The sequence below is a fragment of the Mytilus californianus genome, unplaced genomic scaffold (genome assembly GCF_021869535.1).
Source record: "Mytilus californianus isolate M0D057914Y unplaced genomic scaffold, xbMytCali1.0.p SCAF_8, whole genome shotgun sequence".
In the NCBI taxonomy this organism is placed as follows: domain Eukaryota; kingdom Metazoa; phylum Mollusca; class Bivalvia; order Mytilida; family Mytilidae; genus Mytilus; species Mytilus californianus.
The window spans coordinates 39,232,467-39,254,828 of NW_026262734.1; the positions used below are offsets into that span (position 1 = coordinate 39,232,467).

The 22,362-nt window shown below is 32.6% G+C and overlaps 3 long non-coding RNA genes across 4 annotated transcripts in view; all 3 read right to left on the minus strand.

Moving 5' to 3' along the window:
* LOC127711201 (uncharacterized) overlaps positions 1-22,362 on the minus strand; it is a 221,135-nt gene that overhangs the window by 121,495 nt on the left and 77,278 nt on the right. The window lies entirely within an intron of this gene.
* Positions 11,561-17,595, minus strand: LOC127711203 (uncharacterized). Its single transcript, XR_007986590.1, has 2 exons — positions 17,457-17,595; positions 11,561-11,679 (listed from the first exon to the last, which is right to left on the minus strand). It is a non-coding gene; the product is annotated as an uncharacterized LOC127711203 (long non-coding RNA).
* On the minus strand, positions 12,041-14,697 carry LOC127711202 (uncharacterized). The gene is made up of 3 exons (XR_007986589.1): positions 14,597-14,697; positions 12,261-12,326; positions 12,041-12,194 (listed from the first exon to the last, which is right to left on the minus strand). It is a non-coding gene; the product is annotated as an uncharacterized LOC127711202 (long non-coding RNA).

Below are 22,362 nucleotides of genomic sequence, written 5' to 3' on the forward strand. Positions count from 1 at the left end.
GCAAGAAATATCCAATAGCACAATATTGCGCAATAGCAAGAAATTGTCAATTGTACAGTATTGCGCAATAGCAAGAAATATTCAATTGCACAGTATTGTGCAAAAGAAGATACTTTGTATAAATTGCTTATTTCTTGATCAATTTCAATGGGGTTTTATTCTTGAATTCTTGGGGTTCTTTAATATGCTGAATCTAACTGTGTATTAAGTTTTTGGATTTTGGGCCCCGTTTTTAAATTGGTCTACATTGAGGTCCAAAGGGTCCAAAATTTAACTTTGTTTGATTTCATCAAAAATTGAATTATTGGGGTTCTTTGATATGCCGAATCTAACCGTGTATTTAGATTCTTAATTTTTATACGACCGCAAAAAAATTTTGAGGTCGTATATTGGTATGACGTTGGCGTCGTCGTCGTCGTCGTCGTCGTCGTCATCGTCCGAATACACAATGGTTTTCGCACTCTAACTTTAGTTTAAGTGAATGGATCTCTATGAAATTTTACCATAAGGTTCAATACCACAATAGGAAGGTGGGGATTGATTTTGGGGGTTATGGTACCAACAGTTAAGGAATTAGGGGCCGAAAATAAGCATTTTTGTAACTTCCAGACATAACTTGTGTGTTAGCATATGGATCTCTTTGACATTGTACCACAAGATTCCATATCACAAAGGGTCAATGCTGGGATTGATTTTAGGGTTAATTGCCTCAAAATTTTAGGAATAAGGGGCCAAAAGGGGGCAAAAAACAAGCATTTTTCTAGTTTCATGACAATAACTTGTGTGTAAGTGTATGGATCTTTCTGAAATTTTACTACAAGGTTCCATTTCACAAAGGGAAAGCTGGAATTGAGTGTTGTGGTAATTGCCCAAAACGTTTAGTAATAAGGGGCCTAAAAAGGGGTTTTAAATAAGCATTTTTTAGTTTCTAGACAATAACTTGTGTTCAAGTGTATGGATCTCTCTAAAATTGTATTACAAGGTACCATACCACAAAGGCAAGGCTGTTATTGAGCTTGGTTTGGGGGGAAAGGGGGGTGGGGGTGATGAATCATAAGGGGGGCGGGGTCAAAAAAGGGGTAATTTTTTTTTTCCTTTTTTTTTTGTTTAAAATTTACATTTTAAGTTAGTTATTATTTATCACGAAGAGAAAGTAGGAATTGAGTTTTGGGGTTAATTGCTCAAACATTTATGAATAAGGGGCCAAATATTGGTCAAAAATAAGGATTTTTTTAGTTTGCAACAAAAACTTGTGTTCAAGTGTATGGATCTCTGTGAAATTGTATTGCAATGTACCATACCACAAATTGAAGGTTGTGATTGAGGTGGGGGATGATGAATCAAAAGGGGGTTGAAAAAATGTGTGGGAGGTAGGATTTTTTTTTTTTTCCTTTTTTTTTCTTTAAAATTTTCCATTTAAAGATGGTTGTTTCAGATTTATATATGAAAGAAAATAATAATGATACGGTTATATATCATGAGGAATTGAAATTTAAAATTATGTATATTGGAAATTTAAGTTGCATTGGAAAGTAATAATTGGCTTTGGGGGGGGGGGGGGGGGGGGGGGTTATGGCTCTAATGTTTAAGGAATAAGGGGGAAAAAGGTTAAAAAACAAGGGTTTCCATTTTAATAGACAAATAATTGAGTAAAGAACATTATTTAAAAGCAGTGTAAGGTTGGTAATTCAAACTCATTTAAATATCTCATCTACACTGCTTTTAAATTATGTAAATTGGAAATTTGCCAATAACTTTATTGTTAATAAATGCATTGGAAATTTGCCAACAATTTTAGTGTAATAAACTTCATTGGAAATTTGCCAATATAAAATTTTGCTGATGAAGGTTTTTTGTTTACCTTTAGCCTTGACTATGAAGTCATTTTCTATTTTTATAGCCTTATGATGTAGTTGAATTATTTAATACTTTTATGATGTGTTTAAATGGGGTTTTATCATGTTTGTTTATGGTTGCAAATTTATTGTTTTAGTATAATAAACTCCATTTAAAATTTGCCAATAAAAAACATTTTTGTTTATTTTTAGCTATGATTATGATGTCATTTTCTATTTTACTTTTATGGTTGCAAAGAAATTTTTATTTTTAGATATTACTGTTAAATGATGCTGATTAAGGTTTTTGCTATGTTTAGCCATGACTATGATGTCATTTTCTATTTTAATATCTGTTATGATGTATTTAAATGGGCTTTTATGGTTACAAAGGAATTTTATTTTTGGGAAAATGACGCTATCAGCGGCATGTTTCCGATACCATTGACCAGAACTTACGGAAGTCGATTATTGCCTCCGCCTACCGCACTCGGTTTCATATTTACTATTTTACATACTAACTGGAATCTGCTTGTATTACGCTACACTCGAACAAAGTGTTGTAGTCGGACGGGAACCAGTTTACATACTTTAATTTATTTACCAAAAAGATATCTTGACCTGTGCATAAGTTTTTTGTTATTAAATGGTATTTGGAGCTATCCCTTTGTTATATTTTTCATATTTACATGATAAATAGATCCGTTTTGTTATGGTGTTGGACTTTTTACCCTCCAATGATCAGCAATCGCTAGACAAAATAGTTCTCGGAATCATTTTGATATCCATTGGATAGAAACTGGTCTTTATCCAGATTTACGAAGATTTTAAAAATCGGAAATTAGTAATACGGTTATACCCACGCGGTGCGTATGAATCTTTGTTTACAAAACAGGATTTCGGAACGTCTCTAGTTTTTAGATCGTAAGTCACGATAAACTCAAACTGAAAGTAAACAGTTGTTTGTAAGACGCAGGTTTACTCACCATAAACAAGATGAAACGTTCAGTATGGCATATATTTTAGGTTAAAGACGGTTCCATTCATTTAAAAAGCATTTTGAAAGAAGACGATGGGATTATTTCAGGTTTGGGGAACGAGTATATTATCACAAAGTTCATTTCTTGACGACCTCATAATTTCATCATGTCGATTGTACAAATCGATTTTTACTGTTTACTGTCGCTTCTCATGTTTTGTATTTAAACGGTCGTTTATTTTTGAACCCGAACCAGGCATATGCATTCTGTAATTGTGCAAATCTTCGTTCTTTGGTCAATTGGCTTATGGATAGTTGTATCAATTTCAACTCTTACATTATTATTTTTTTTAAATATATTTGCATTACACATGCAATGGCAGTACCTTTCCAATTACAATTTATGTGTTGTGTCTAAATTAAAGTTGTAACACTTTATAGTGACTGGAAAGGGTAGAAAAATTCATCAGATGAGAAAAGGCTGAAGATACTTCAAACGGCACCGAATCATTAGATATTGCATCTTATAAAAAGAAACTGAGATTTGGATAGTTCCACTTCAAGGTAAAAATGTTTATCTCTTGTGAAATGAAATAAAAGAAATATTGTAACACTGTAGTTAATTAATCAAGATACTATTACGTGTATTTCTGTATTGGCCTTATTATTGGTTCTCCACCAGCAGTCAAACGGCACCGAATCATTAGATATTGCATCTTATAAAAGGAAACTGAGATTTGGATAGTTCCACTTCAAGGTAAAAATGTTTATCTCTTGTGAAATGAAATAAAAAAAATATTGTAACACTGTAGTTAATTAATAAAGATACTATTACGTGTATTTCTGTATTGGCCTTATTATTGGTCCTCGGCCAGCAGTATTGGCCTTCCGCTTCGCCTCAGACCAATACACCCAAGACATGGACCAATGACAAGGCCAATACAGAAATACTTACGCAATGATATTATAGAATGACAGTATGGTTCAATAGCAGGAATCAGCCCCTCAACTACTTTTTACATAAATATTACCTTCTGGCTTCAACGCTTTATTCGTCTTGTCTGGAGATCTTGCTGTAGTTCCAGTTCAGCAAGCATTTTAGAGACGTATCCCGTCCATCCTCTTTTGACTTGTAATCGCTGGTGATAGATTTTGCCGCTTGACATTGTATCCTTTCAAGCTTGTTTTTTTTTTGTTACCGTGTAGGGGTCCAATACTATGGCTCCATATTAAATTATAAGATCCATTCCTAAAGATCTAGATCATTGTTCTAATCTGACACAAATTTCAATAACTGGAATGCTACCCAAGTTGAATATATGGTGACCCACGAGAACAGCATTATCACTATTGAAATTGTGACTAATACCATCATTGTTCAATGTCATTAACTTAAATGGAGACAGACATTTGACCTGAAAGACATGAAAGGTGGTGTGGGAGTGCAAAATCAAAAACTAACTGACTATGATATATGGTTAAAGAATGAATATCAATTACATGGGTCAACATGGTCAAGGGCAGAGTTGTTATAAAATAACAATATGGCAGAGAAGTGGTTTCAAGTTTCATATAAAGCGACCTGACTGACATGAAATAAAAAATCGAAGGAGTATCCCTATTTGTCTAATCTTCAAGGTGATATAAAACTAGTAAAACAATATTATACTATTGTCTAAATATACAGAAATATAATTTGCTTCAAGTAACAGAAATTACTAGGTCACTAGTAACTTATTTAATGAGTATGTGGGGTATAAGAGCTTGCTAACAACAGGCTCTTCATAATCATTTGGTTTGAAAAGGATACTAGTAGTCTATATTCTTGATTTAGAAAAATGTAATTGCAAGAAAAAAATCACATTACTTAGAATACTTTAGATCATTCAGGTAGTCTTTATTTATATGTACAAAAGAACAGCCAGTAGTCGTTAGATATTGTAGATCATTCAAATAGTCTTGACCTTTTTATTAGTACAAAAGAACAGCCAGTAGTCATTGGATATTGTAAATCATTCCGGTAGTCTTGACCTATTTATTTATACAAAAAAACAGCCAGTAGTAATTGGATACTGTAGATCATTCAGGTAGTCTTGACCTATTCATTTGTACTGAAAAAACAGACACATATACGAATATCAATTATATGCTTACGAGACATGTTGCAATGTTAAACTTATTACGGTATGTGAAAATCAAGACTTGCATAAAAAATATCACAATATTAGAGACAGTGGCGTCATTTTTCCTCAGAGCTTTCAGCTCTTTGATTAGATATTACTATAAAATGTTGCTGATGCTGATTAAGGATTTTGTTTATTTTTAGCCATGACTATGATGTCATTTTCTATTTTAATACCTTTATGATGTAATTTCCATTTTTAGATATTACTGTTAAATGATGCTGATTAAGGGTTTTTTGCTATGTTTAGCCATGACTATGATGTCATTTTCTATTTTAATATCTTTATGATGTATTTAAATGGGCTTTTATGGTTACAAAGGAATTTTATTTTTAGATATTACTTTAAATGTTGCTGATTAAGGATTTTTGTTTATTTTTAGCCATGACTATGATGTCACTTTCTATTTTAATACCTTTATGATGTATTTAAATGGGCTCCCATGTATTTAGATTTTTGATTATTTATACATGTTACCAAATTGGTCCACATTGAACAAAAACTTTATTACATTACATCAAACATTGAATTCTACATATTCTTTGATATATTGAAATTAACAAACAATTTAGTTTATGGATATTCCACCATAATAGGTAAATTAAATTTTTTCCAGTTCTTACACCACATTCATCCTGTGTCAGAAACCTATGCTGTGTCAAATATTTAATGACAATCCAAAGTCATAGCTGTATCAAGCTTGAATTTTGTGTCCATACTTGCCCCAACTGTTCAGGGTTCGACCTCTGCGGTCGTATCAAGCTGCGCCCCAGCGAAGCATTTTATTGGTTCTGTTTTCAAATTGGTCTACATTTTGGTCCAAAGGGTCCAAAATTAAACTTAGTTTGATTTTAACAAAAATTGAATTGTTAGGGTTCTTTGATATGCTGAATCTAAAAATGTATTTAGATTTTTGATTATGGGCCCAGTTTTCAAGTTGGTCCAAATCGGGGTCCAAAATTAAACTTTGTTTGATTTCAACAAAAATTGAATATATGGGGTTCTTTGATATGCTGAATCTAACCATGTGTTTAGATTTTTGATTTTTGGGCCCCGTTATCAACTTTGTCCACATTGAGGTCAAAAGGGTCCAAAATTAAACTTTGTTTGATTTCATCAAAAATTGAATTCATGGGGTTCTTTGATATACTGAATCTAACCATGTATTTAGATTTTGGATATTGGACCATAATAGGTGAATGTCCAATTTAAAATTTTTAAGTTCTTAGACCAGATTCATTCTGTGTCAGAAACCTATGCTGTGTCAAATATTTAATCACAATCCAAATTCAGAGCTGTATCAAGCTTGAATGTTGTGTCCATACTTGCCCCAACTGTTCAGGGTTCGACCTCTGCGGTCGTATCAAGCTGCGCCCTGCGGAGCATTTTATTTATTATTAATTGTTTTTGGCTTTTAACTAGCTACCAGTAACTGCGAGTACTCTCAAATCGTACTTTCTTGTTTATGACCTGTTGATACTAATTGTAATGCTTTTTTGTAATTTAATGTTATTCAGGGTTATATCTGGTCTTTATACCAGCTTTGATAAGTGTTTGGAATTACTATAAATTTTCACTTCTTCGTACTATGAATATCAAAATTATTTATTTTGTAAAAATATTTCATTTCTCTATCTGAACTGTACAAGTATACCTAACAACAAAATTATTTTTATTTATCTGTGTTTAAAGTATAATTGCAAATGGCTGATATTTTTGTTCAAGTATATTGTTTTTATACGACCGCAAAAAATTTTTGCGGGCGTATATTGGTATGACGTTGTCGTCGTCGTCGTCCGAAGACACATTGGTTTTCGCACTCTAACTTTAGTTTAAGTGAATGGATCTCTATGAAATTTTACCATAAGGTTCAATACCACAAAAGGAAGGTTGGGATTGATTTTGGGGGTTATGGTACCAACAGTTAAGGAATTAGGGGCCAAAAAGGGGCCAAAAATAAGCATTTTTGTAACTTCCAGACCTAACTTGTGTGTTAGTGTATGGATCTCTCTGACATTGTACCACAAGGTTCCATATCACACAGGGAATGCTGGGATTGATTTTGGGGGTAATTGCCTCAAAATATTAGGAATTAGGGGCCAAAAAAGGGGCAAAAAACAAGCATTTTTCTAGTTTCATGACAATAACTTGTGTGTAAGTGTATGGATCTTTCTGAAATTGTACTACAAGGTTCCATATCACAAAGGGAAAGCTGGAATTGAGTTTAGGGGTAATTGCCCAAAACGTTTAGGAATTAGGGGCCAAAAATAAGCATTTTTCTAGTTTCCAGACAATAACTTGTGTTCAAGTGTATGGATCTCTCTGAAATTGTACTGCAAGGTAACATACCACAAAGGGAAGGCTGGGATTGAGTTTGGGGGTGATGAATCATAAGGGGGTTCTAAAAATTTGGGGGGAGGATTTTGTTTTTTTTTTTTCCTTTTTTTTCTTTTTTTCCTTTTTTTTTTCTTTTAAAATTTTCCATTTTAAGTTGGTTATTTCTGTTTTATATTTAAAAGCAAATAATAATGATATGGTAGGAGATACACACCAAACAGGATGTGTAAATTATTATATATTAAGTATTGTGCAATAGCAAGAAATTTTCAATTGCACAGTATTGCACAATAGCAAGAAATCTTCAATTGCACAGTATTGCGCAATATCAAGAAATCTTCAATTGCACAGTATTGTGCAATAGCAAAAAATATCCAATAGCACAATATTGCGCAATAGCAAGAAATTGTCAATTGTACAGTATTGCGCAATAGCAAGAAATATTCAATTGCACAGTATTGTGCAAAAGAAGATACTTCGTATAAATTGCTTATTTCTTGACCAATTTCAATGGGGTTTTATTCTTGAATTCTTGGGGTTCTTTAATATGCTGATTCTAACCGTGTATTAAGTTTTTGGATTTTGGGCCCCGTTTTTAAATTGGTCTACATTGAGGTCCAAAGGGTCCAAAATTAAACTTTGTTTGATTTCATAAAAAATTGAATTATTGGGGTTCTTTGATATGCCGAATCTAACCATGTATATAGATTTTTGATTATGGGCCCAGTTTTCAAGTTTGTCCAAATCGGGGTCCAAAATTAAACTTTGTTTGATTTCAACAAAAATTGAATATATGGGGTTCTTTGATATGCTGAATCTAACCATGTATTTAGATTTTTGATTTTTGGGCCCCATTATCAACTTTGTCCACATTGAGGTCAAAAGGGTCCAAAATTAAACTTTGTTTGATTTCATCAAAAATTGAATTCTTGGGGTTCTTTGATATGCTGAATCTAACCATGTATTTAGATTTTGGATATTGGACCATAATAGGTGAATGTCCAATTTAAAATTTTTAAGTTCTGTGTCAGAAACCTATGCTGTGTCAAATATTTAATCACAATCCAAATTCAGAGCTGTATCAAGCTTGAATGTTGTGTCCATACTTGCCCCAACTGTTCAGGGTTCGACCTCTGCGGTCGTATCAAGCTGCGCCCTGCGGAGCATTTTATTTGGCATTGTACTAATTTTCATAATTTTATTAGTACACTTTACTTACAAAAGTGCAAAAAAAATGTTACACTTACAATACTGATTTCGTAATGAAATGCCTAGCATAATATCAATTAACCACAAATATAGATATGGTACGTACTCTTTAAAAGAATGTTAAACACAAAGCTTAAAATAAAATAGTATTGTTCATATATTTATAATACAAACAAATATATCTTTAGTAGCTTGTTTAACATATGTGAAAAAAAATACGTTGGGTATATGCTAATTAGACATTTGTTTTGATTTATCATTTTGATTAAATAACTAGGTAATTTAAACATATTTTTTTTTCATATAGAAATGATGTTTTCCTTGTTAAGAGTTATAAATTCATTGAAACATGTTGACATTGTGAAATTAAAAAAAAAAGAATAAAATTTCTGTCTTTTGCAGATTAAACATCTTGTAGATTAAATACCATGTGGCCTTTTGGTAAAGAGAAACCTCCAGGTATAGTATAGTTAATCTTTTTACATGTGTAAAACTCTTGAGATACTTTGGGTTTGATGCTGAGTTTGCACCGACAGTTCAGCCTTTAAAGAAGGAATTACCTCTTATGGAACTACATATATGGTTAATACATAGACTTTTTATCCCACTCCAAAGTTGCCTAGTTTGGGGGTCCCAAGGCCCCCTTTTTCCAAAATACTGGATCCACATTTATACAGAAACCACTGAACTGCTTTGAGTTTTTTGAGAAGTTCCATTCAACAAACTACCAAATATCTTACTCCCAACACCAAATTTTTAGTAGACAAAAACAAAAAGAGATGAACAATCTCTGCAAAATAACAATTTGAGAACAGATAAATATAAACATTTAGAGGAGATAAATCTGTACTTATATTTACAGACAAACATCTACATATATGGAATTCTACTTAAGCCTTTGTTAAAATGTTGTAACATTATGTATAACCCTTATTATAGAAGCATTAATATAAATATCAATACAAATTTACAGTGCTTAATTACATTAAGAAGCCAGCAAAAACTTCTGGGTCAATCAATCATTGATTAAGGTAGCGTTGTAGTCTGGTTCATGACAATGTCAGTGGACATGTATGTAGTACTGATACATTTCAGATTCCATAACAATTAGTTTTCTGGGTTTGGATTCTTTGGAATTTGTTATTCTTTCAAATAGGAAATTGGTGATAGCTTCTCTCTTTCTTTCTTTCTTTCATGGAAAGTATTTTAACTTTTTTAAGGATGTATTCTTCTGATGTTTCAGTCTCATTGAAATCTTGTTCTGGAATTATTTCCAAAACATGTGATACAAGTGGAAAATATCAATGAATCTAAAAAAAGTTATAATCAAACTTAACTATGTGAAAGAATTGTGTTATCTACAATAAGTAGTTTTTGAATTATAAATTTTTCAAATTTTATTACCAATCAAGTCAGTCTTTTTAGCCAAACTTTTGAGAAAATGGATGAGGGGTACAACAAATGATTTTATCAGAAACATGTACATCTAATATCATTTTTTTCATTTCAAATTTCTTAGATATGTATATTTTCAATCATTTATAACAGAGAAGTTGAAATAATATGCATTTTGTTCTTAAAATAGAGAAAAATCACAAATTTACAAAATTGACAGCACGGTAAATTTGACAAGAAATAACATCAAAATATAATAAAACTTTCTTATATTAACACCTACCTATAGTTTTTTAAAGTTAAATTTATACAGAATGGTCCACTTCATCTTTATTGAAAGTATGAAAAAAAGTTTAATTGTGGAACTGTGGTATTTTTCACGATAATAGCCCAAAAATGGGAAAATCATCAAAATTGGGTACTTTCAAAGGGCCGTAGCAAAAAAAGAAGTGCACCACCATATGATTTTTTCTTCACCAATTATTTTTTTACAGTCATATAAACCCAAAAATCAGGTAAAGAAAAAAAAAGTTTAATTCTAAAAAAATTGGCTCCTCAGAGGTGTGCATCCTTAAGGAAGAGTCTCTTAGATTTATTATCAACATATTTGTGTACTTACGGTGATTTAAAGCTTGACATTATTCATGGTAAAGACACTTGTCTGTTATAGAAAACCTCTTAACATCTTTTGGGTTTTTCCTGCTGATTTCCTGTCTTATTGATATCTTGTCTATTCTCATTTAATTATTTTGATGAACCAAGAATGTGGAATTTAAATATAGTTATAATTCATTTTTATACGACCGCAAAAATTAAAAAAATTTTGGTCGTATATTAGTATCACGTTGTCGTCGTCGTCAGCGTCGTCGGAAGACAGATGGTTTCCGGATAATAACTTAAGTATAAGTAAATAGAAATCAATATAATTTTAACACAAGGTTTATAACCACAAAAGGAAGGTTGGGATTGATTTTAGGGGTTATTGCCCCAAAGGTTTAGGAATTAGGGGCCATAAAAGGGGCCCAAATAAGCATTTTTGCAGTTTCCAGACAATAACTTGTGTTTAAGTGTATGAATCTCTCTGAAATTATACAACAAGTTTCCATACAACAAAGGAATGGTTATGGGGGTTATGGCTCAAACCATTTAGCAATTAGGGGCAAAAAAGGGGGAAAAACAAGGGTTTTTATGGTTTAAGGACAATTTAGACAATTTAAAAGCAGTGTAAGGGAGGTAATCCAATCCATTTAAATGATACTGTTGTATATATGTTTGATTACCTCCCTTACACTGCTTGTAAATTATGTATTAAGAAATGATTGTCTTGAGATGATTAGCTGTAAATTTATTTTTAGAAGTTACTATTAATTGATATTAATTATAATCATGACTGTAAGTCATTTTATATTTTAATATTTTATGATGTATTTAAATGAGTAGTTATGGTTGCAAACTCCATTAGAAATTTGAATTGAGATAATTTTTGGAATAAGGGAAAGGGGAGTTGAAAAAAATTTGGGGGGGGGGTAAATAAAAATTTGTGGGGTGGCTACAATTATTCTCATTTCAGATTTCAGAAATTAAAAAGAAAATTTCTTCAAAATATTTTTGTTTTTGGGGGGGGGGGGGGGGTTCATATTCAACAGCATAGTGTATTGCACAAAAGCAAAAAATTGAATATAAATTCAAATCATATAACCAATTTTAAGTTCTTTGACTACAGTTATTCTGTGTCAGAAACCTAGTATGTGTCAAATATTTGATTACAATCCAAATTCAGACCTGTATCAAGCGCGAATATTGTGTCCATTTTTCCCCAACTGTTCAGGGTTGGACCTCTGTGGTCGTATCCAGCTGCGCTCAGCGAAGCATTTTATTTAACATAACAGTATGTAAGAATTCTCATTATTTCAGTTGTTTAGGAAAAGTATCTCTGGAACTGAAAATTGTAATTTTGTGAAAAGGAATGACATTTCATACAATCCTATCGATACTTTTCCTGATCATGTTAAAATTTTCAATAATAATTATTATTGTAATAGTTTGAGACTGTAATACCTTGTTAAGTGTAATAGCTGGAGACTGTAATACCTCGGTAAGTGTAATAGTTGGAGACTGTAATACCTCGCTAAGTGTAATAGCTGGAGACTGTAATACCTTGTCAAGTGTAATAGCTGGAGACTGTAATACCATGTTAAGTGTAATAGCTGGAGACTGTAATACCTTGTAAAGTGTAATAGCTGGAGACTGTAATACCTTGTTAAGTGTAATAGCTGGAGACTGTAATACCTCGTTTAGTGTAATAGCTGGAGACTGTAATACCTTGTTAAGTGTAATAGCTGGAGACTGTAATACCTCGTTAAGTGTAATAGCTGGAGACTGTAATACCTTGTTAACTGTAATAGCTGGAGACTGTAATACCTTGTTACACTGTAAAAATTGTGCTTAGAATTTAAACGTGTTGCAAGACTTATGTGCTTAGAAAAGTGTTTAATTTCTAATCATAAAAAAATAAATATGTTTTGGCTCTCAGCACTTCGCAAGAAACATGTTTTGGCTCTCAGCACTTTTCAATAAACATGTTGCTGTGCTAAACATGTTTAGCTACTTTGTCAAGTATATAAAGCTAAACGTGTTTAAATTCTAAGCACTTTTAATATTTAGGCACTTTCCTAAACACGTTTAGAATTACAACACATTTAGGCCGAATACGGCATTCATATCACGTGCTAATTTTTGAGCGGGAAGAAGAAACAAAGAACCCGAAGTCAAAGGCCACGCTGTTTACTTCTGACCATAAATGACCGTAACTTGACTGTTTCAGAAAGGTAAGGAGTTATGATTATACTGTCTTTTATTTTGTACTGCCAATTTCAACTGATTATTGACAGTTATAAGCATTATTTACAAGTACACTACCGTATAGTCAATGCAGGAGAGAAAAGGGGGTACCATCCCACGAAACAAGTGCTTGTAAGAGCTTTAAGTGTTCAAACTATCTTGTGTATAGATGATAAGAGTTGTTAAATGTTCTATCATGCAAGTTTGCATTTATTTTTTTATTTATATATGTTCTTGGAAAGGAGTTTGTGAGGATAATTTTCGTTCGGTACTCCTCGGCAGATTATAATGGAACATGAAGGGTAGCGGAATCTGCCGAGTCTTATCAGGATGAGGTGCATCATTCGCAAATCCAGTGTCATATCGAGTTCATTGTTTTCGTAAGCACTTCCGATATGCACAATCAACATTTCCTCAAAATAAATAGAAAGATGCTTGTTTATTTCAATAGTTATAAGCGGTTGTGATTTTTTTTATAATTTTATTGATATGTATTGTTTTATTTTAGATGAGAAAAGTGCAGAGGAAATCATCATCTGTCTTGGCATGCTAAAAGAGGAGATAAAGAACAGTAGCAAATATGCTGCTAGGTAAGAATCAAAAGTGTATTTGATTTTAAAAATGCCAATATATATTTGATCAAATGAATAATATTAAGCATGAAAAGAAGTTTTATATTAAAAAATATCAATTAATTCATCAGTAAATTTATGTTTTTATACCACGGTCCTAATGTCGTTATCTGGATCTTAAATCATGCTTTTACTTTTTGGTGTTGTAGTTCGTATTCTTATATTTTTAGATTAATTCTACTTAGTTGCTAATCAATATTTTTCTATATTTCAGGCCATTGACCAGCAGTTGGGTACTAAGAAAGGAGAAGCTCTTATTGGCCTGTAAAATGAAAACAGGACATTTTCAAATTGTTTTGTTGTAAGGATGGGGTACAAGTAGAAGATTGGTCAATATTATGTACATGTACCTTGATATGAATTTATTTTTGATTGTGTTCAATGATAAACTGGAAATAAATGATAACATAAACTCCTTTGTTTTATATGTTGTAATTTTGTTTTTAAAGCTAGAATTAGTATAATGATAATTTCATTTCAAAAGTTCTAGACTGTTTTACGAATATTTGAAATGAAGAAAAAATGCAATAGTCGAATGACGTGAATTGAATTAAAGAAAAAACTCATTGAGATTGAAAAGGTATTGGTCACATTCAATTTGATATGGAAATTCCAGTTTCTTAGTTTGATGCATTGGCTCCTTTTTGTGATGGTATGAAAACCTGTTTTATTGAGAGCTATCATACGTTTTAAAGTCAAGCCTTCCGGAATATTAGTTTAATTGGGGCCTAATGAAGTAACGGCTTCTCACAATAAAATGATAAACATGTTTCTTCACGACCCTTTATGGTCTAAACATGTTTACATTCAAAACACTTCACAGCTAAACGTGTTTCCAGACAAAACACTTCTCAGCTAAACATGTTTCCAGATACAACAATTCACAGCTAAACATGTTTACAGTCTAAGCACTTTTTAGCTAAACGTGTTTCTAGTCTCAACGCTTTACAGCTAAACATGTTTACAGTCTAAGCACTTTATAGCTTGACACGTTTAGGCTGTTAGCACATTAAATATTAAACATGTTTAGATTTAAAACATGTCAAAAATCGGTTTCATAAATGTGTTTATGAAAGTGTTTAGGCTCTAAACACATTTTTTAGAGTGTAAGTGTAATAGCTGGAGACTGTAATACCTCGTTAAGTGTAATACCTTGTCAAGTGTAATAGCTGGAGACTGTAATACCTCGTTAAGTGTAATAGCTGGAGACTGTAATACCTTGTTAAGTGTAATAGCTGGAGACTGTAATACCTTGTTAAGTGTAATAGCTGGAGACTGTAATACCTGTGAGCATAATTAAGCTTGATGAATAATTTACTTTATGTACTTTTAAAAGTTATAAGTTATATATAGCTTTTCAAATGCATATACAACTCATTGGCTCTAGTTGTCATGAATCAGCCAATTTTGTTACCTAAAACTCAGCGTATGAGCAATTAAATAAAGTTTAGTACAAATTATATTGAGTTATGTAATTTCCATTGCTCTTTTTTCCAAAAATTTAACACATTGTTATAAAGATCACATAGATTCTTAGTCATCATGTGATATCGATTAAGTCTATCTGAGTCATCATGTGATATTGGTCGAGTCATTATGTGATATTGATCAAGTCATCATGTGATATTGATCAATAAAATTTAGAATGGAAATGGGGAATGTGTCAGAGAGACAACATTGAACCCGACAAAAGAGCAGAAAACAGCCGAAGGTCACCAATGGGTCTTCAACACAGCGAGAAAATCCCGCATCCAGAGGCAGGCTTCAACTGGCTCTTATGTCTCCATGTGATATTTATAAAGTCATCATGTGACATGACCAATTATTATTAGATACAAATGTACTATTTTCCCTTTCATTGATTTTCAAAACTTTATTTTAAATGTCACTGTTGAATTTTTAATTTAGAATGTTGTTTATTGAACAGAGTTTTTTGTTGTTGTAAGTTTTGATGTTAATTGTGATAACAGCCCATTTTCAAAGTACTCATGTACTTTATCAATTTATGGAAATAATTATTTCATTCTTGAGAAAATTAAACCCTTTGGTTAAACAAAATACAAAATACTAGTCTAATCTCTAGTTCAGAAAACAATGTGCATGATGTGGGAGATGAAAAGAGAATTGCTCACAACACCTTTATAATTGAATAGTTTTAATTCTCTTGGATTGAACATAGGGATATTATTATGAAAATGTCAATTTAAAGTCAGTTTCATTAATAGCTAAATATTTAATGAAATCAGGTGAATCAAACAAAAGTTTCAGAGTTTAATTGGATGTATGACATGGAAGATTTTTCTCTAGAAGTCCTTGAATTAAAATAAGTGGACTACATGGGACGCTTAACTGGATGAAAATTAGATGAATTTATGTCCAGTCAACTGTGGCAAATACTTCACGCCTAATCAAACAATATATCAAAAAAGTACCGTCTGCAAATGGATTTCTTGTGATGAAGGTTAGGAAATTTGAATCCTATTTTTATGGCTAGAATTCACAATTAACTTGTAGCCATATTGCATTATCAATCAAGACTATCATTATATTTCCATTTTTGTGAAGACCTATATTTGGGAGTTTAAGAAATATAACCAATAAGGGTCCATTTTTAGCTCACCTAGCCTAAAAAGCCAAGTGAGATTTTCTCATCACTTGGCGTCCGTTGTCTGTCGTCGTCCGTCCACGTTAACTTTTACAAAAATCTTCTCCTCTTAACCAAACTTGGCCACAATCATCATTGGGGTATCTAGTTTAAAAAAGGTGTCCGATGATCTGGCCCGCCAACTTACTGGCAGACATGGCTAAAAATAGAACATAGGAGTAAAATGCAGATTTTGGCTTATATCTCTTAAACTAAAGCATTAAGAGCAAATCTGACGGGATAAAAATGTTCATCAGGTTAAGATCTATTTGCCCTGAAATTTTCAGACAAATCAGACAACCCATAGTTGGGTTGCTGCCCCTGAATTGGTAAATTTAAGGAAATTTTGCAGTTTTTATACGACCGCAAAAAATTTCGTATATTGGTATGACGTTGGCGTTGTCGTCGTCGTCTGAAGACACAATGGTTTTCGCACAATAACTTTAGTTTAAGTGAATGGATCTCTATGAAATTTTACCATAAGGTTCAATACCACAAAAGGAAGGTTGGGATTGATTTTGGGGGTTATGGTACCAACAGTTAAGGAAATAGGGACCAAAAGGGGCCAAAAATAAGCATTTTTGTAACTTCCAGACAATAACTTGTGTGTTAGTGTATGGATCTCTCTGACATTGTACCACAAGGTTTCATATTACAAAGGGAATGCTGGTATTGATTTTGGGGGTAATTGCCTCAAAATTTTAGGAGTAAGGGGCCAAAAAAGGGGCAGAAAACAAGCATTTTTCTAGTTTCATGACGATAACTTGTGTGTAAGTGTTTGGATCTTTCTAAAATTGTACTACAAGGTTCTGTATCACAAAGGGAAAGCTGGGTTTGAGTTTGGGGGTAATTGCCCTAAACGTTTAGGAATTTGGGGCCAAAAGGGGCCAAAAAAAAGCATTTTTCTAGTTTCCAGACAATAACTTGTGTTCAAGTGTATGGATCTCTCTGAAAATATACTGCAAGGTACCATACCACAAAGGGAAGGCTGGGATTGAGTTTGGGGTGATGCATCATAAGGGGGTTCAAAAAATTTGGGGGGGGGGATTTTTTTTTCTATTTTAAGACTTTTATGATGTATTTAAATTGGTAGTTATGGTTGCAAACTCCATTGGAAATTGGAATTGAGATTATGACCATATCTTGAGGGAAAGACTTTTTTTTTTGGAAAAGGGGTTGGAGGGGGGAGGTGAAAAAAAAATTTAGGGGGGGGGGGAAGAAATTGTGGGGGCAATTTTTTTTTCATTTCAGATTTCAGAAATTAAAAGAAAATTTCTTCAAATATTATTTCTTTTTGCCATAACAGCATAGTGTATTGCACAAAAGCAAAAAATTGAATATAAATTCAGATCATATAACCAATTCTAAGTTCTTTGACTACTGTTATATGGTGTCAGAAACCTATTATGTGTCAAATATTTATTTACAATCCAAATTCAGACCTGTATCAAGCGCGAATATTGTGTCCATTTTTGCCCCAAATGTTCAGGGTTGGACCTCTGCGGTCGTATCCAGCTGCGCTCAGCGAAGCATTTTATTCTTAAATTGTTAAACATTTCACAGCGGTATAACATGTTATTCTTCCCTTAGTTTATTTATTTTGTATTTGCATTGTATCATAGATCAAATTTATTTGTTCAGTGTATGTTCACCGGTGTTAATATGTCTTTTGATTGAGTTAAGCCATTTCAATTGATATTTTATCGTGTGTTTTTCTATGTTGTGATGTTACACTATTGTTTCAGATAAGGGTGAAGGTTTGGTACCATTAAAACGTTTAAACCCGCTGCAATTGTTTGCACCTGTCCTAAGTCAGGAATCTGATGTTCAGTAGTTGTCGTTTGTTGATGTGGTTCATAATTAAGTGTTTCTCGTTTTTTATATAGATTAGACCGTTGGTTTTCCCGTTTGAATGGTTTTACACTAGTAATTTTTGGGACCCTTTATAGCTTGCTGTTCGGTGTGAGCCAAGGCTCTGTGTTGAAGACCGTACTTTGACCTATAATGGTTTACTTTTATAAATTTTGACTTGGATGGAGGGTTGTCTCATTGGCACTCATTCCACATCTTCTTATATCTATTGAGTAATTTGATCTGAAATTTGTGATATCTGCAGTGGGAAGTGGTGGGATTTACAAGCTGCATGTCCTGACTTTTCGTCCAAAACTAGTTTCCTTATGCTAAATTTTGAAGTTCCATTGTGTTGGCTGATTGAGTGATAAACATGGTATCTATGTCACTAGATAAACTAACAAATGTAATTTAAAAAAAAATTCGAGTTTATTAGCTGGGTACAATACTAGAAATCATGGTATTCACAAAAGAATTATATCATACTAGAAATCTACTTTATTTCTGATTATATATTCGATGCAATTTCCATAATATGTTTAATTATTACATCCATGCACGAATTCCGATTCTTTGAAAGTTACAGCTGGGACTATTATACTATAATATATTATGTCCCAGGCTAAGGACATCATGTTAAAGTTACGGACATCCCGTTAAAGTTACAGACATCCCTATTGGTATAATGAAAAAAGTTACGGACAAGTTGTTTTCAAGTTACGGACATCCTAAGTGTTTTCGAAAATCGTAATGTGATCGTTTATTTTGCAGTATTTAATCATCTTTTATGTGTAGGTGTTTCCCTAAAAGATTGATACAACTTTTTAATTACTGAACATTTGTGTTGTTTTCATTGTATTGTTATTATATAGGAGAGAAGTTTCTTACCGAAGCCAGGCGGCTCCATCTTGGGCTGTGGGTAACTTAAGTTACCCACAGCCGTTTAAGCACAGTGAACTGTGACTGAGTACACAATTTGATTCATTTTATCTCATTAGCTGGGCTCACTCGCTAAAAAGGTTCATTGCGGGCCTGCTCACTGGCTAACATTTTTGATATTCATGACTCGTGAAGAAAAGCCGATAATCTATACATGTGTGTGAGAAGTAGTTATCAAGCTTCCTCTCGTCTGTAAAGACTGTCTTAGGCCAAGTTAGGGAGGTGAAAAAGCCAGAAATAGAACGATAAACAGATGATCAGGTTTTCTTCATATAGATCCCTTACAATATCCCCCACTGAGGACACAATTTGATTCATTTTAGCTCATTAGCTGCGCTGACTCGCCATAATAGGTTCATTGCGGCTTACTGGCTAATATGTGTAGAAAAGCTGATAACCTATACATACATGTACATGTATATGGTCAGATCATATGTTTTCGTACATCATATGAATTTGTACTATGCATGCCTTTCAATGGAAATTGTGACGACAGTATGCATTCTTAATAGCACGAAAAATGATCAGAAGAGGATACATATGTCAACCAAAATTTTTCAGCAACGTCAAAATATGTGAGGACACCCTATCAAGATCTATCAAGCTTGTGTTCATGTTGCGTTAAAACTGTTTTAGGAAGGTGAAAAATACCAACAACATAACAATAAATAGATAATCGATATTGTAAAATATCAATGTGTTGAAAAGCCAATGATCTACATATATACTTAAATATGTCAATCATAAAATAAAACTGATTTAATTTACACCACAACTGTTGAAAAAACCTTTATGTTTATATAACTTATCTCATTCTAGTCCATTCAACTGACAGAATTGGTGTACATTTCATGAACTCTTTAATAACAAGAATCATCATGGACTATTCTTTATAGCAATATCTGTTAGCCATTTAGGGGTCTTTTGCATTCAAAGTTTAGTTTTAGTGGGTTTATTTTGCGAAAAAGAACTCAATTTCCAGATCAAAGTTAACATTTTCTATATATTTTGCTGTGTCAAAATGACCTAATAAATATAAAGGACAGTACCCATATAGACCCAAAAATGGTATATCACATTCTACACATGACATTTTAGCAGGAAAGACTGCCATTGGAGTATATAACTTTTAACCTGTGTATATATAATTAAAATACGATAATAAAATTCATGTCTTTTTCAGGACCTCTGATCCAACCATGTAGTATGGCATGTTTGTGAGATATGGTTTTGGTGGATAGGATGTTCATGAAGGACCTGTAGTACAAAGTATATCACTGGATTGAGCTCTTTGTCTAAGTGTATTATTAAAGTGCTTTGCTTTGAGCTCAGTTCATTGTTATGCAATTCATTCTTTGTGAAATAAAGATTTGACAGACAACTCTCATGTACAAGGATTTGTCAGGGTAGTATCCATTCTATGTACAATGTAAGTAATAAGGAGATAAAAGCATTTTATTATGATTTGAACCAAACATGTTTTGTCCATTAACCAAATTTAAAAAAAAGAACAAATTTACCCGACAATGCTACACTCACTACTAGCAATATGATGCTAGGTTGTTTTAATACATCTGTACTGCCTACTGATGACTCGGTTCTGAGTGTAAATGGTCATTCAGTATGTTAAAAAAAAGGGGCAAAATTTATAAGGCCTATCTGGCCTAATTGATTTCTAAAACTATATTTCATTGTACATGTTCAACATTTTTCATTCATTTGTTTATTTCTTAATTTGTGTGAATTAACATTGTTACAGTAAATGTTAATTACTACACTTTCATACCATAACAAATACTGTATTGGTATCATTTATATTTGTATCCATATAACAAAAAAAATTGAAAAGAGAATAATTTTGCAATACCTTTTTCATATTGAATACTATAACTTTTTTGATATTTAGACATATTAAGTAGATTTTCATAATACCCACTTGACATGCTTGAAATTCTATCAGATTACTTTTGGAGCAGTTATGAGTCTTTGAAGCATGCTCACAAAGGTTTTTTTGTTGATATCATTTTCATATTGGTCAAAACTTTTTTTTGCTTCGGCCAGCTTTGGAGGAGATGTTATCAAAGAATTGATAAAAAACAACACAGAAGTTTACTTTCTAGCTCTTCTAGCCCCAAGCATCATGTCAGGCATTGTCATTACTAAAAACCAATAAATGTCTTCTAATCTGAGAAACAATTTCGACATTTTAACAAAATATTTTACTAATGATACTTACAATCCACCACAAAGTAATATAAATAGAACCATACAAATAGTGAGCAAATACATATAAAAAAGATGTGGTATGATTGCCAATGAGACAATTCTCCACAACAGACCAAAATGACACAGAAATTAACAACTACGGGTCACCGTACAGCCTTCAACAATGAGCAAAGCCCATAACACATAGTCATTTATGTTATTTATGTACACAAAATAAACGAAAAACAAATATTATGTAACACATAGACTAACGACAACCACTGAATTACAGCCTCCTGATATCATGTTCTCAGATATCATCTCCCATTTAAAAAAAAATCACATGAAAAAATGAACCTATTCTGTGTTGCTCTCCTAGCTACAAAATGTATCCAAAATCAAAGATGTGGAAAATATTCTATCATAATCATTTGGTAATTAATGCAATTAGTGTCTCTTCCATGCCAGTCTTGAACATAAAATCTAAATATTAAATAAACAACACTCCTCATGCTCAGGTTGGTTGTCATCGTGCAACACAGTTAATAACAACATATAGGAAAAACATAGAACTCCTTTTGTCATATAAAACACTGTCAAACATCCAAACATACTATCCACATTCATCTGTGTCCACACTTGTTTATGTTGAAAAATATTTCTGACTAAATGTATGTTTTTTTTTTTCTTGTTAATTTGCACAATTTAACATTAAGTTACCCAAAGGTAGCCTCAAGGTTATTTTTGTGGTTAAATTGCCTCCCTTAGTGGAAATCTTTTACTGGCAATATGGCAGCTTCCAGTGATGAAAAGCAGATAAACTGGTCCGCCATTCCATCTAAAGCTTCGCACTGAAGGAACGGGTTGGAGCCATTGTCACCTCGGCATTAATATACCACTTTCGAGTTCATCCTTCACCGGAAAAAACTCGTCAATTATGCGCGCCTTTATGACGTCGTTTACATGTACCAGATAGAGGGGATCGCCTGTATCCCTGCACTATTAACGTTCATCAAGCGTCTTAATGATTGTCATTGTGCAGGATAAACTAGAAATAATGTAGAAATGATGCAGGCGCCATAGGCATAGCCATAAAATAAAATGGCCTTTCAAGACGTCATAATTATTTTGACCACCGGTCCCTCCCTGGATGAATCCACCACTGTATTATGAAAAGATTCATTTTTTAAACTGCCACATATGCATGACTTACCGGTAGTGGCGAGGTATATAATTATGTGATACGATGAACATATATACATGTATATACATATGGAAAAAGGCATTTATTTCTAATACATGTAGATATGTG